This window comes from Odocoileus virginianus, chromosome 11 (assembly GCF_023699985.2).
Source record: "Odocoileus virginianus isolate 20LAN1187 ecotype Illinois chromosome 11, Ovbor_1.2, whole genome shotgun sequence".
Classification (NCBI taxonomy): domain Eukaryota; kingdom Metazoa; phylum Chordata; class Mammalia; order Artiodactyla; family Cervidae; genus Odocoileus; species Odocoileus virginianus.
Genome location: NC_069684.1, coordinates 34,172,065 through 34,187,002, shown reverse-complemented (window position 1 = coordinate 34,187,002; position 14,938 = coordinate 34,172,065). Strand labels below are relative to the sequence as shown.

General features: G+C 48.4%; 2 long non-coding RNA genes across 3 annotated transcripts in view; one reads left to right on the top strand and one right to left on the bottom strand.

Moving 5' to 3' along the window:
- LOC110149102 (uncharacterized) overlaps positions 1-14,938 on the bottom strand; it is an 81,600-nt gene that overhangs the window by 42,772 nt on the left and 23,890 nt on the right. For both annotated transcript variants that reach the window (XR_011490333.1, XR_011490334.1), the window contains exons 2-3: positions 7,559-7,676; positions 2,892-3,896 (exon numbers count right to left, since the gene is read on the bottom strand). This is a non-coding gene — a long non-coding RNA (uncharacterized lncRNA). The remainder of the gene's footprint in view (positions 1-2,891; positions 3,897-7,558; positions 7,677-14,938) is intronic.
- Positions 5,810-14,005, top strand: LOC139037482 (uncharacterized). The gene is made up of 3 exons (XR_011490337.1): positions 5,810-7,914; positions 8,490-10,734; positions 13,916-14,005. It is a non-coding gene; the product is annotated as an uncharacterized lncRNA (long non-coding RNA).

Sequence of the window (14,938 nt, the reverse complement as noted above, 5' to 3'; positions counted from 1 at the left end):
TGGTTGAGAAGGAGGCGGATGACTCACAGTTCCCTGGGCTGCTGAGCCTGAGCAGGGCTAACGAGGACAGGGTGGCGGAGAGCGCTTGTTGCCAAGTCGGCGGGTCCCCCAAGTCTGGGGGCTGCCCTGGCACTGGGTGTGCAGAGACCAACCACATAAACACAATCTTGTTTTCTCAAAGCTGGAGTGAGAGGTCTACGAGGCGCTTGTATCTATGATCAGATGTGCCAGCCTGAACTCTGTGAATTCAGCTGTGGTTCTGATTATTCCTTTTGCGGAAACAGGGGTGAGGGAAGGTGGGGGCTCTGTCCTTAGAACAGGCTCCCGTGACAAAGTTCTTCTCTGATTTTCAGAGACCCTGGGGCTTTATGCTAACTTGGCTCTTCCTTCCTGGACTTCATTCTTCCTCCCTCATTCTCCAAATTAAGCCTTTTTCTAATCGAAAGACCTGAAACATTATTCCAAGGGCAAGAATTTGGCAACTCTCCCTGAACGCACAGCACATGCTTTGCAGGGTTTTTTTTTTTTCTAATGTTCCACAGTAGAGCCACCTGTTCACTCCACCCACCTCTGGGCGCCTGGCCACAGGGCTCATGAGCAGCGAGACGGGACCCATCACCAGCCTGCCTCGCTGGGCAGAGGTTGTCAGTGGCTTTCTCTAGCCCCCAGCACCCCCCCCCCTCCACCCTTAGGCAGGGTCCCCTTTGCAGCCTGTAGGTAGTCACTGTTTCAAGGCCAATAGCCCAAAGCAGTGTTGAGCAGTGGACACCCCTCAGGAGTTATTTACAAACTCATAGTAACTCATCTGGAAGAAAGAAAACTCAGATTCCCCAAGGTTGCCAGTAGGACCCTCACACCCAACAGATGCAGGTGGGGTGGGTGCAACACAGGCTCTGAAGGGTCCCTGAGATGCTCACCAAGCAAACATCCGTTTATCATGAGAAGCTGAGAAGGGAACAGGTGGGCACTGTAGTTCTCCACCTCCTGCAGGTGGCCGGCCTATTGCAGCACCTCCTAAACTTATCATCTTTGAAACTGGCTCTGCTTGTGCCACCAAGGCCTTGTGCCCATGTGGCAACTAAGCTGATAAAGAGATAGCCCTGCCTGCATTACCCGTCTTCACAGTGGGGGCCTAGAGCCCCCAGCGTGAATACGGAGCAGTGGAGTGGAGCCAGAGGCTAAGGGTCTGGAGCTGACCAGGACTGGCTCCTGGCTCCCCATTTTCTTTATTTCTTTCTTCTTTTCTAATTGAAATATAACTGCTTTAAGATGTGATAGTTTTAGCTGTAGAGCAAAGTGAATCAACCACATGTATACAATGTATCCCCTCTTCCTTGGATTTCCTTCCCTTTAGGTCACCACAGAGCATTGAATAAAGTTCCCCATACTATACAGTATGTTCTCAGTTGCTGTTGTTATTTAGTTGCTAAGTTATGTCTGACTCTTTTGTGATCCCTTGGACTATAGCTTGCCAGGCCTCTCTGTCCATGGAGTTTTGCAGGCAAGGATACTGGAGTGGGTTGCCATTCTCTTCTCCAGGGGATCTTCCTGACCCAGGGATCAAACCCAAGTCTCCTGCTTGTAGTTATCTATTTTTTACCTAGTAGTGTATATATTGTTGTTCAGTCACTCAGTTGTGTCTTTGTGACCCCATGGACTGTAGCCCACCAGGTTCCTCTGTTCATGGGATTTTCCAGGCAAGAATACTGGAGCAGGTTTCCATTTCCTCCTCCAGGGGATCTTCCTGACCCAGAGATAGAACTCTCATTGCTTGCATTGCAGGCAGATTCTTTACCCCTGAGCCTTCAGGGAAGCAGTGTATATATGCCAATCCCAATATCCCAACCAGCTCTCCATTCTCTGAGCTCACTTTTTAACCTCTCTGGGAATCACTGATCCTCTCTCTCTGAACCTGAAAACCAGGAATCATAGCAGGGTTGTGATCAAGGCAAACTATTTTTGTAAAGTACCTACGACAGTGCCTGGACTCCATGATGTTAAATGAACAAATAAACGCAAGATTCTTTCCCAGGGAACATTTTGTGGCAGGTGGGGACTTCAGGAGTGGAGTTCCCCATTCTAGGGTCTGAGTCTTTCTCAGTGGGGTCTTTCAGGGTTAAATCCCATGGCTCCATCAAATGAGTGTTAACACTGACTTAGCCCAGCAAAGAGCAGGGAGGTTAGGGTCCAGCAAGACTGAGGAGGGAAGGTCTGTGCTGTCAGAAGAGGCCATCTTAAATAGCAAAACTCGGGCTTTCCTGGGGGCTTATGGTAAAGAATCCACCTGCAATGTGGGAGATCCAGGTTTAACGCCTGGGTCAAATGGCAAAACCTGTGTTTGCCCAATGAAAGATTCAGATGAATGGGATGGGGCCCTTGGCAGCCCCATTTCTACACCTCTCAGAAGAGTGCTCCTTCGAAGGGTGATATCAACTTTGATAAGCTGTATTATTCACCTGCTAACCTGAGAATTCTTTCAGCCACCACCTGAGACAGAAAAAGTTTGTTAGTTGCTAAGTCTTGTCCAACTCTGCGACGCTATGGACTGTAGTCCCCCAGGCTCCTCTGTCCATGGGATTCTCCAGGCAAAAATACTGAAGTGGGTAGCCACTCCCTTCTCCAGGGTATCTTCCTGACCCAGGGATGGAACCCAGGTCTCCCAAATTGCAGGCAGATTCTTTACCATCTGAGCCACTAGGGAAGCCGAGACAGAGTCCACCCCGAAATCTTCCATCACCAAGTCATGCTGGTCTGAGCTGGAGCCCTATCCCCTACCCTCCCAGGAAAGGTTGTAGATAAAGGCTGCAGATAAGAAAGACTCAAGCTTGCATCCCTGCAGGGCCTGGGCCTCTGTCAGCCCAGGGCCATGGCAGAGGTCCCAGCCTACTCACCTCTGGCCTGAATATGTGAGGATCAGACACACTGGCTCCGATGCTCAGAGGAGACCATGCGCGCAGGGTTTCATGCTCTGTGACTGTGGTCTTGAACTTACTAATTTTATCCTTGATCTTGTGGTTTGTGAATGAAGTTCAGTGGGATGATGAAGCGCGTGTCAGGGGCTTGGAGTCGCACACATGATCTTCTGGTCCACTTCCTGTGGGTCCTTGGCTGCCTACTGCCTGGTGTCCTGGTGCCCTGGGGGACCCAGATCCCCTTCTCTGCCCCTGTCCAAGGACAACTGATACCCTCTACCACCAGTGGGGCCTGGTCCCAGGTGGGAGGAGAGTCAGGGTTGGGGACACACACTCACGCCCCTCTCAAAGTCAAAGGGTTCCCAGGCCCCTAGTAGGGGATGATCTGTACTCCCAGAGACATCTGTGCCACCCCTACCCCCCGTCTGAAGAAGTACCCTCATTAAACAGCAAATGGAAAATACCATGGAAGGTGGAGACAGACCATGGAAGAAAGGACAAAGTTTTCCTCCTGCCGTTTTTTTTTTTTTTAATCTTTATTGGATTTGTTACAACATTGCTTCTGGTTTTAAGTTTTTTAGCCATGAGGCATGTGGGATTTTAGCTCTCCAATCAGGGTTTGAACCCGCATCCCCCGCATTGGAAGGCAAAGTCTTTACCTCTGGACTGCCAAGGAAATCCCTTTTCTGCTCTTTGAACAAGGAGTCCTGCATTGTTACTTTGCCCTGGGGCCTCATAAATCCCTAACTCCCTACAACCGGTGTCATTTCACCTTGGCTAAAGAGCCTGGCCTAGCCGATGCATTCAGGTTTGTGTACTTTATAGAGTTGTCTGTGTTTTGTGTGCTCCTCCTCATCCAGTGCACGTGGGCTGCTGGAGTGAACTGGTCTACCACGCTCACTTGCCGGGGTCCTTGTAGTCCTGTGGGCTTGGCCGCCACAGCCAGAGGCCCAGGGTCACCTGATCCAAGCCTGACTTTCTCACCTGTGAAAGGAGATTAGGCAATGTGATCTTCAAGATCTTTTCTAGCTCTTAAAGCATCTTATGATTCTAAGCACATGACAAAGCCCATTTTATGATCTGAAAACCCAGAGTGGGAGATACAAGATATCATGGCTTCCTGGCAACAAACAGCTTTTATGATTATTGGCAATGGAAAACAGCAGAAAAGGATCTAGACTTACTGCATGAGAATGCACAGCATCTCAGATCCTGGGCTTGGTGTACAATAAAAGGAGAGGTTAGTGAACATCCCTTCTGCTGTTGGGCAGAGTTGAATGAGGACGGCCTTGTATAGAATGACCAAACCCTCTCTGTGACAATGTGCCGTGATTTTTCCTCTGTAAAACTTTTGTATTATTGACAGGAGGAGACCCACATACGTAGAAAACAAACTGACAGCTATTGAGGGAGGGGAGAAGGAGGGATAAATTGGGAGCTTGGGATTAGCAGGTACACACTACTATATATAAAATAGGTGCCCGATAAGGACCTACTATAGAGCACAGGGAATGGTACTCAATATCTTATAATAACCTATAAGGAAAAAGAATATATATAAGCTGCTGTGTGGCACAGGAGCCCAGTCTGGTACTCTGTGGTGACCTGGAGGGGTGGGATGAGGCAAGAGGTGTGTATAATTATCGCTGACTTGCATTCTTGTATAGCAGAAACCAACATAACATTATAAAAATTTTTTTTTAATTTAAACAATACATATAATGGAATCACTTTGCTGTGTACCTGAAACTAATACAACATTGTAAACCAACTATAGTTCAATAAAAAAAAATAAAGTTAAAAAAATTTTATTATTGGGAAATGGATTAAAAGCATGAGGCTTAATTTAGCATCATAGCATAAATTAGCATTACATCCTAAATTAATCTAAATCATATCCTGGGATCATGTGGATCGCATGCGACTGATAGTGAGCCGTGTGTGTTCTGTGAGCTTGGGAGCCTTCCTGGTTGTCATTCTCCAAAAGATCACGGAATAAGCTTAGAAAAGATATAAGAAAGTTCCAGAGTGGTGACTGAAATCTCCCCTTCTAGACCATCACATAAATCCAAAGTAGCTGAGAAAATACCGACCCTACTCCATGTCCTTGACACTGTCAAATTTCCCAGGGAGGAGATCTTCAGGACACTGTAACCTTACTGATTTCAGACAGTGGATTTCCCGGGTGCCTTGGTCCATCCAAACCCATGCGGAGAACATGACCCACATCTAACAGCCAAGTCCTTTTTTTCCTATCCACATCTGTGACGGAGATTTTTCCTTCCATAAGAGACTCAAATGTGAAATTCCCTAAAATTATTTTTGCTTTTTCCCCCACTGGGGCACAGTTTCTAAGACAGAGTATTATCACCTCATTAAATGTGTCAGTAAGTTTTAAAACTTGGGAGAGAAAGTTAGCAAACACAGGGGACAGGCAGTGTTTGCCTGTGAGATTTCCCTATCTGGGCAAGTGCTTCCTACACTCAAGGCTGCATTGATTTGTATCGTTGGGAAAGGGTTTGGGGAAAATCCAGGTATCAATGTTCCTATCTTGTGTCCTTCCAACCTGACCAGTTGTCCTTTAGTTCTTTGCCCAGTTCACCGATGAATCCTAAAGCTCATCGTCTTTTGGGACAGAGAATGGTTGGGATTTCAGAAATCTTGTAATTTTGGATGGTCGGGCTGGCCCAGTAAAGGACCAGACACGTGGGAAAGAATGTACCGTGGTGATCGTAATCAGAAAAGTTAACAAAGGCTTTAAAGATTGTGTCATAACAACAGATGCTTCAAGTGGTTAAAAACACCCATATTGTTATTCTTTCTGGCCCAAACTATGTCCTGCGACAGTGAGTTTAGCAATGAAGGAAGCTACTCCTTTGCTGAGAATGAAAGTTTGGCTGCAGGGCTAAGAGGTCTTGAAATGCAGAGAGGAGACAGAGGTTTTATAATAACTTCACCCCTCAGAAAATCTTCTCCAAATATAGCAGGTGCAGCAATGTGGAGAAAATATTTGAGGGAAAGCAAGAAGAAACTCTCCTCTCTCCAAAGACATGATGGGTAAAGGTCCCACAGCTTGCTTAGCCAGCAAGGATCTAGCCAATTCCAAGACCCAAGGTTTCTCTCCCTAGACACATTCTGGAAAAATGACTAAACCTTCCTGTACCTCAGTTATCCCAAGTGCAAAATCAGAAAAATTATTTTAACCTATTTTATGATACTGCAGGGGAAACACAACCTTGGATAAAGCTTGAGAAGTATTCACTTGTTGTTAACTGTCTCATAAATGTTTAAGATTTCCAGGCCCCCGGGAAGCCTGCATGGTGTAAAGTTACAGCCAATTCACCTGATTGGAATCTGTTGTCAGGGACTTCAGAAATGTCCCTCGGGGGCCATAGTGCAATCTGAGCAGAAGGAAACCAGAAGGTGCCTTGTGCAGCAGCTTGAATTTTCAACAGTGTGGGGCTGAACTGGAAGGCGAATTACTTCTGTTCTCTTCTCTTGGCCCACTGCAGAAAGTATTTTTATTTTATCACATACACATTTTCCTCCTTCCCCTGATCATGAACCAGAACACTTTTATAGCTAGGAGGAGTTTTAGGGGTTTTCTAGTTATTTCTCGTTTTACAAACAGCGGGCCATGGAGCTAAGAGCTGAATTTTCTGATTCTGAGAATTGTTCAAAGGGACCACTTAGCTCCACCCAGCTATGGCCCACGCAGCAGTTGATTCCCTGCTCCCACTGTGGGGCAAACTCATACCCAAGAACCTTCTTCCTCAGACTTTGTGGATGTGAGTTCTTTTACAGAAGTCTCTTGAGAGACCCTTGGACAGCAAGGTGATCAAACCAGTCAATCCTAAAGGAAATCAACCCTGATATTCATTGGAAAGACTGATGCTGAAACTCCAGTACTTTGGCCACCTGACTCATTGGAAAAGACCCTGATGCTGGGAAAAATTGAGGGCACGAGGAAAAGTGGGTAACAGAGGATGAGATGGTTGGATGGTATCACCAATTCAATGGATGTGAGTTTGAGCTAACTCCGGGAGATGATGACGGACAGGGAAGCCTGGCGTGCTGCAGTCCGTGGGGTCGCAAAGAGTTGGACACAACTGAGCAACTGAACAACAACCCTAGGGGCTCAGTAAGCACTGAGCTCAGGATGAGACCCTCCGTCAATAGAGGGAGATGATGGAGGTTACCATCGTCCATAGAGGCTGCCAGGTGCTTGGCCACCTCCCATGTGATCACTTGGTAATCTTTACCGCAGTCTTATGAAACAGGCATCAGTTTCCTGCCTGAGGAATCAGATGTGTAAGCAACCTTCCCCTGGGGGTGGGAGAATCAGGCTTCACGCCCAGATTCCAGGGCTGGCCTGCCTGCCTCTCCAGACCCTGAGGCTTCCTCATAGAGACCACAACTTGGGCAGATGATAAAGGCAAGGACTCAGCCTTGGGGAAGGGGCAGTGGTAGTTTGGGATGGATTCCTGAAACCGGAGGATAAACTTGAAGGAACGAGGCAAGAAGCCAGTTTACAGACCTTGGGGTCAAGAAGGGCATTGCTAGCTGGACGGTTGGGCTGGGAGGTCTGGGCCCTGGAGTCCACCTGTCACTTAGACACAGTCCTGAGCAAACCCAGCCCCTGTTACCTGTGGGGTCTGGAATGTGGCAGTCCTCCGGCCTTCTCACCGGACGTTGCATGCTGAGTCAACTGCTGTTTCAGCTCACTTTAGCAGACAACAGCTGGTCACCCGGCTGGGTGTTCACCTGAGGTCACAGTTCACAGAGTTACAAACAGTGGGGGTTGAGGGAGGGGAGCAGACTGCCTGGCTCTTGATCCTGCCTCCCTCACTTAGTGCGTCAGCTTGGGCATGGCTACCCGCTCCAGTATTCTTGCCTGGAGAATCCCATGGACAGAGGAGACTGGTGGGCTACAGTCCATAGGGTCACAAAGAGTCAGACACGACTGAAGTGACTTAGCATTCGTGACCCATAGCTTGGGCAGGTCAGTAAGCCTCTGCGGGCCTTAGTTTCCCTATCTTTACAATGGGCTATCTGATGATGAAATGGGTCAGTCCACACAAACACAGGAGAGCAATGCCTGGCACACAGTAGGTGCTCAGAAAGCAGTGGTCATCCTTAATTTCTGCACACAACGGTGGCAGCAGAGGGAGTGCTCCCCTGAAAGGACCTCTCCGGGACTTTATCCAGGCTGGGGACACACTGCCTTCTGAGTCAGGCCGTTCCATTTTTGGACAACTCTGACTAAGAAAATTCTTCCTTGCTTCCAGCCAAGTCCACCTCCCCACAACTCCCACGCACGGGCCCCAGCTCTGCCAGAAGGCAAATGTCAGAAAAATATTCTTGAAAGAGAGGACATAGAATGTAAATAAGAATGATAGAATCGGGTTGAGGAATTACAGTCTCCCTGGCTTCAGCCATTCCCACTGCCCAGCCCAGACGTGGTGGGGGTGGGGGTCAAAGACCCTTTGGTTCAGTGGGAAAGCCGGCCAAGGCTCTGCACTCTCCTCCACTCCCTTTAGAAACACATTAATCAACTTTTCCCTTCATTCCTTGCAGGCCGCAGCGCACTGCTAACCGAGCGACAAGTCACTCCCCAGGAACAAAGGTGACGGCCCCCAGGCTGAGGAGCCTTGACCTCATCTCATTTCCTACGTGCCGTCCACCCCGTAATCATTGTGCCTCCAGGAAGCCTGCCCGCCAAGCAGCACATGCTGTCAGCCTCCTGTTTACAGAGCCTTTCTGGCGTCAGGTGTATATAATCATGACCCCCGTGTGTTCCTTCCCTGTCTTCCTTGGCAGGTGCTGTGATATAAGAAGGATGCATGCATCTTTTTTTTCAGGCAGCTGAGACAGCTTAGCTCTCCCCTGATGCTTGTTAAAAAGGATTTGAAATTGCGTGTCAGTGTTGCAAGGTGAAAAGACTCTCTGAGCTCTGTTGCAGGGTGCGCATGCACTTAACACTACCGAAGTGTCCGCTGAAAAATAATTAAGATGCTAAAACTCAAAGCAGCACTTTTTACCACAACAAAAAAAAATCTTTAAGGATGAAATAGGTAGGTGAAATAATACAACACAGTGGCTTTGAAATGATGCGGGAGGATGCAAAAGTTCATTGAACTGTACACTTATGGTTTGTGTACGGTTCTCTAACATCGCTTGTGCTGAGTCATCTCTGACTCTGTGCAACCCCACGGACTGTAGCCCGCCAGGCTTTTCTGTCCATGGCATTTTCCAGGCAAGAATACTGAAGTGAGTTACCATTGATAGTAGACTTTGTTAAAAAGTTTATATACACATAAAAGTAATCATAGAGGGAGAAGACATAAAGGGTGGGGGTTACAGTTGAAACAACATTATCTGTGAGTTGGGTGAGTTCTAGTCTATTTCTGTGTGTTTGAAATTTTCCACAATAAAAGAATAGAAATGCAAGAAACATGTAAAGTGTGGGAAAAGTGATCTGAACATTTCGAGTATAAGTCAGGACGCATGTGTAGACTCCTTTTAGCAGCTCTGGGGCAAGGCAAGCCGTGAACTGGGTACCCAAACGGCCACATCCTGTTCTACAGGACGAGGAAGGCAGCACCCTCAGTTACTATCAGGATACTTTGTTCCTCCAAGAGCTTATCCAAGAATCTGAGACAAAAAGAAGGGGCCCCAGGGTTGGTCCCCAGGTCTCCTCTCCCAGCTGTCTCTGGCTGAACATCACTGTCACCCTCCAGGCCCTGCGGACCCCAAATCTTCGAGCTCTCTGAGGACTTGGCCCCAGGCACCCTCCAGCCACTCTCAAGGTCAAGTGCAATCCAAACCTTCCCAACACAGGTGCTGTGTGCAGCCAGGACCCCCTTTGCACTCCCAGTGCTCACTCTGAAGCCTGGTACTTCCTGGGGCACACAGAAGCTTTTGCCAAATCGCCCTCTGTCACCTCGGGTGAGCCATGCCCCCTCATCACAGGACAATCAAGCTAATCTTCCTCCATGGACCTGAATTTAAAAAGCTTTTTAGGCACTTCCTTGGTGGTTCAATGGTTAAGACTCTACACTTCTAATGCAAGGGGTACTGATCCAGGAACTAAGATCCAGAATGCTGCTCAGCCGAAAAAAAAAAAAAAGATTTTTAGCTCCTCTCTCTAGTGGGTGCTAAAGAAGCTCAGTTCAGTTCAGTTGCTAAGTCGTGTCTGACTCTTTGCAACCCCATGGACTGCAGCACGCCAGGCTTCCCTGTCCTTCATCATCTCCTGGAATTTGCTCAGATTCATGGCCATTGAGTCAGTGATGCCATCCAATCATCTCATCCTCTGTTGCCACCCCCTTATCCTCAGTTTTTCTCAGCATCGGGGTCTTTTCCCATAAGTCGGCTTTTCACATCAGGTGGCCAAAGGATTGGAGCTTCAGCTTCAGCATCAGTCCTTCCAGTGAATATTCAGAGTTGATTTCCTTTAGGATTGACTGGTTTGATCTTGCAGTCCAAGGGACTCTCCAAAATAAAAAAGCAATGCTGGAAGGAAATGGTTTGCATTTCTCTGCACCTCTGCTAGGGTGAGATCAAAACAACCGCTAAAGGAAGAAGACGTGGGTCCTGGGCTTTTCTTCACCCTCATCAAATCAGATCAGCTAAAACTGTCAGTTAAAAAGAAAAAAAATCAGTAAAGCTGTCAGGGCTCAGAAGACCATGAGATGATTCTGTTCCCGGGGGCTCAGTGACATTCAAGACTACCTGGAGTGTAACTGCTAGATGGACGATTCAGTAATGACCCTGTGAAGTCTGGTCTGGGTGGGGGCAGCCCCCACTCCTCTGTCATCAGGTGAGAAGTGAGGGCTGGGGAGGGGTAACTGGGAAAATCTGGGTGTGATTCAAACAATTTGCTTTTCCCGGATTTTACATGTTAACTAGTATTGACCACCTCCTCTTTCCAGGTCAGACCTTCATCCCTTGACATTGGATGGGTAAACAAAACACCTGGAGTCCCCAGGCCCCGTCCCCACCTTCCCTCACCCCACCTCTGGGACCACCCTCTGGAGTTGACCCCTCCCCACGGGTGGGCTCTGAGCACAGCCATCTCCTGCTTCTCCCGCTGCTTCTTGCCTGTCTTTAACTTGGCTGCCTTTCTCCGCCCTCCTCCCTGCACGTGGACACGTCCAAAGGTTCTGGCCTTGGACCTCCCTCCCCCTCCCTCCTGGGTCATGACCACTCCTAGTTTACCGAGGGCACGAACTCCTGCCTGAATCAACAAGGGGCACTGACTCAGCGCGTGGGAGTCCATCCGGGCACTGGAGCCTCTCTCCACCCCGAAGCCCGGAGTCCACCACCTCCATGCACCTGCCCCACTACAGCTCTGGGGACCCCTGCTATTCACTGAGCCTCCTCCCTGGGCCCCCCTACTCCTGCTCCCAATCACAGAAAGTCCTCTGGAGACACAGAGCCAGGTGCCCCATCAGCTCAGACCTTCTGATCACCTCTAATTTTCTTCCTAGCAAAATTCCCCAGCTCCTATGATGGGGAGGCTTATTCTTTGGCCTCAGGACCTCTCTCCATCCTCTCTCTCAGAAAACCTGAATAGGACAAGGCAGTTGAATCCACAGCTGCGTCCCCCAGTCACGCTCCAGTAATCCCCGAGAATTGCTGCTTCTCCTTGTCTTTTCTTGCTCCCAGTTTTAGGGGAAGATGTTTCTCACTCTCTCACTACAATCTGCCCTCACCTTCCCAGATTTTTGGCTGAACTTCAGGTCTTCCATCTATTACCGTCTCTCGGAGCCTTAGACTCCATACCTGCAAAGTAAGGATAATCCTGTCTTCTTGTGAGCTAGGTAGTGCTCCATTTGCCAAGCTGTGATGATAACAACAAAGCGATCTGTTCCTGATCATTCACAGTTCAATCCAGAAGGGGCTCCCTGGACACGCATCCCTGTTCCACCAGTCCTGCTGGTGAAGGAACCTACACCCTAACACTTTTATGCGCGTGAGTCTAGTTACAGTGCATCCCATCTCCTTGTGTGTAATTGATTCTTGTGTCATTGGGAACCATGCATCTCCCAATGGTGGGATTTGCAGAATGAAAGGACTTGATGAAATGACGGGTCCTGCTCCACATGCTCTCTTGGCATCCTCCTCTCTTTCCCCCTTTGCCTCCCACCACCTCTGCCTAAACCCAATTGTCCAACAAATATTTTATTGGATATCTACTCTGTGTCAGGCACTTTTTCTAAACAATGACAAGGTTGGTAATGATGAAGGATGGAGGAAAGGGAGAACAGCTTCTATTTCCTGAGTACTTAGTGTGTGCCAAGCACTCACACATTTGGAGTCATTCATTTCTCACAATGGATCCATCCGTCTGTTCCCCAGAAACCCGAGTGAAATGGGTGCAGTCATCATCCTTGTTTCACAAATGGCTGAGCTGGGGCTAAGCTGCCCAGGGTCACGCAGTCCCAGAAGGGCCCCTGGGAAGTCCAGCCCGCCTGCCCCCAGGCCGTATCCGCGACTATCAAAAGGAAGAGATAATAAAAGAGGATGTGGACCAAGAGATAACCTGATAAAGCCAGGGAGCAAAGTGCTGCAGGAAGGGCTCAGGACCCGTATTAGGAGGAGCGCCACAGGGTGACCTTTCTCTAAGACCTGGGAGATCAGAGGCCCAGGTGTGCAAGGCGTGGGTGGAAAAGAAAGGATGACCAAGGCCCCCGCCATCCAGGATTAGGTCTCAGATCCAGGAGAGGAGCTGCGCAGACAACATGCGGACAGCTGGTGGAATTCCAGTTTAAATTGTGGACTGTATCCTGGCTTTCTCTTTACGTTAAATTTCCTGATCTTGGTCACTGTGGTGTGGTGGTATCCGAGGATGTCTTGTTGATTGGGAAACACACGCTGAAGTGTCCAGAGGCACAGTGCCTCCTACTTAACTCTGAAATGGTTCAGAAAAAAATATGAATCTAGGTGTGGGCTTCCCAGGTGGCTGAAATGGTAAAGAATCTGCCTGCAGTGCAGGAGACCCAGATTTGATCCGAATGGCTACCCACTCCAGTGTTCTTGCCTGAGAAATCCCATGGACAGAGGAGCCTGGTGGGCAACAGTCCATGGGGTCACAAAGAGTTGGACATGACTGAGTGACTAACACTTTCAGACGTGTATGTGTGTTGTAGACACAGCCTACAGAGCAATGTGTAAACAACGAATGAACCTGAGCAAAGGGTACACCTTGTACTATTCTTGCAGATTTTCAAGAAATTTTAAATTATTCCAAAATAAAATTTAGCAGAAGTACATGCATTGAAATAGCAGTACACAAATAGCAAGATCTTATAAAAATCAAACGCATGTGTGCTGCTCAGTCACTAAGTCATGTTTGACTCTTTTGTAACCCCATGGACGATAGCCTGCCAGCCTCCTGGTCTGTGGGGTTTCCCAGGCAAGAATACTGGAGTTGGTTGCCATTTCCTTCTCCAGGAGATCTTCCTGACCCAGGGATTGAGCCCAGGTATCCTGCATTCCAAGCAGATTCTTTACTGTCTGAGCTACCAGGGAAGCCCTGAAAAACCAAACGACACCCATCAAATACTGAAGAATGGGAAGGAGGGGGATGCGAGTGGGAAAGGGAGAGGTAAGAGAATAAAAAAATTGCGGAGGGGACAGACAAGAGAGGAAGGAAGGAAGGAAGAGGGGAACAGAGAAAGAGGGGGAGAGGAGGAATTTGGGGTCCCTTGCATTCTTGCTCCTGACTGGATCCCTCCGTTCTTAGGACTTCAACTTAGCATCTCCAGGAGGATGACTCCTAAGGCCTTATCTCCAGCTTGGTCAGTTGGCCAGTCCTGTATTTGGAATTGCTGGGCACAGGACCCCACAGGATAACCCACTCTAAAGCTCTTCTCTTTCCCCTGCAACCAAACCTATCTCCTCCAAGGCCATCAACTCCAGATTCCGTCTCCTCCCTCACCTTTCTTCCTTGGTCCACATCTTATTCGTTCTTCCTTTCCTGTTCCTCTTCTCTTCAGGTAGCTCCAGCTCCTGTAATCTCTCTGCGGATAATGATAGGGGCCTCCTGCCTGGGCTCACTGTCCCCAGGGTGTGGGCCTTCCACTCACCAACATTTGTGACCCAACTTTCCTGTAACTCAAGAATGCTCTCTGGGCTTCCCTGATGGTCCAGTGGTTAAGAATCCACCTTGCAATACCAGGGACACAGGTTTGATCTCTGGTCTGGGAAGATCTCATGTACGGGGCAACCGATCCTGTGTGCCACAGCTAATGAGCCTGTGCTCTGGAGGTCACAAGCCCCCAGTGCTGAGCCTACATGCCACGGCTACTGAAGCCTGAGAGCCCTAGAGCCTGTGCTCTGCAACAAGAGACGACACCACAGTGAGAAGCCCTGCAACCACAACTAGAGTAGCCCCCACTTGCTGCAATTGGAGAAAGCCCGCCTGCAGCAAAGAAGACCCGGCACAGCCAAAGATAAATAAATTGAAAAAAAAAATGCTTTCTTGGGTCTGATGTTTTTCATGGATATTTGTTTTAGCTTCCAGCTTCATCATGTTCCTTGGAAGCAGGCACTAACCCTGTTTCGAGGCTGGATGCGGAGCAGCAGGAGAATAATAGCTACCTAGTCAATTAAGCTACCCAGTCTTTCTAGGTTGTTCAGTTACACCCAAAGAAATTCTCATGCTCCCCTGCCACGTTTGGAGTGACAATAGGTGTGATTAAAAGGATAAGATCAGGATGCTAGGGCTGTTTGAGGAGCCCTCATTAGGTAGACCCCAATGTCAGGCCTTAGGATCACCCATGAGGCTCTGCAGAAAGGCCCGTTCTGGGTGGATTTGTATTTTCATGTTTCTCATAGAAAGGACTTTTTTTTTTAAGTATAACATTGTTTTTAGAATATACATTTGCTAATGTAAATGTTCCAAAGCTCAACCCAGATTAAAACATACTCCCTAATTGTTTGTTGCTTCCTTGTTCTCTCTTTTCCCAGCCCAAGACATATGTTTTTGATATCACAGCAAACAGCAATTGATTCTATTT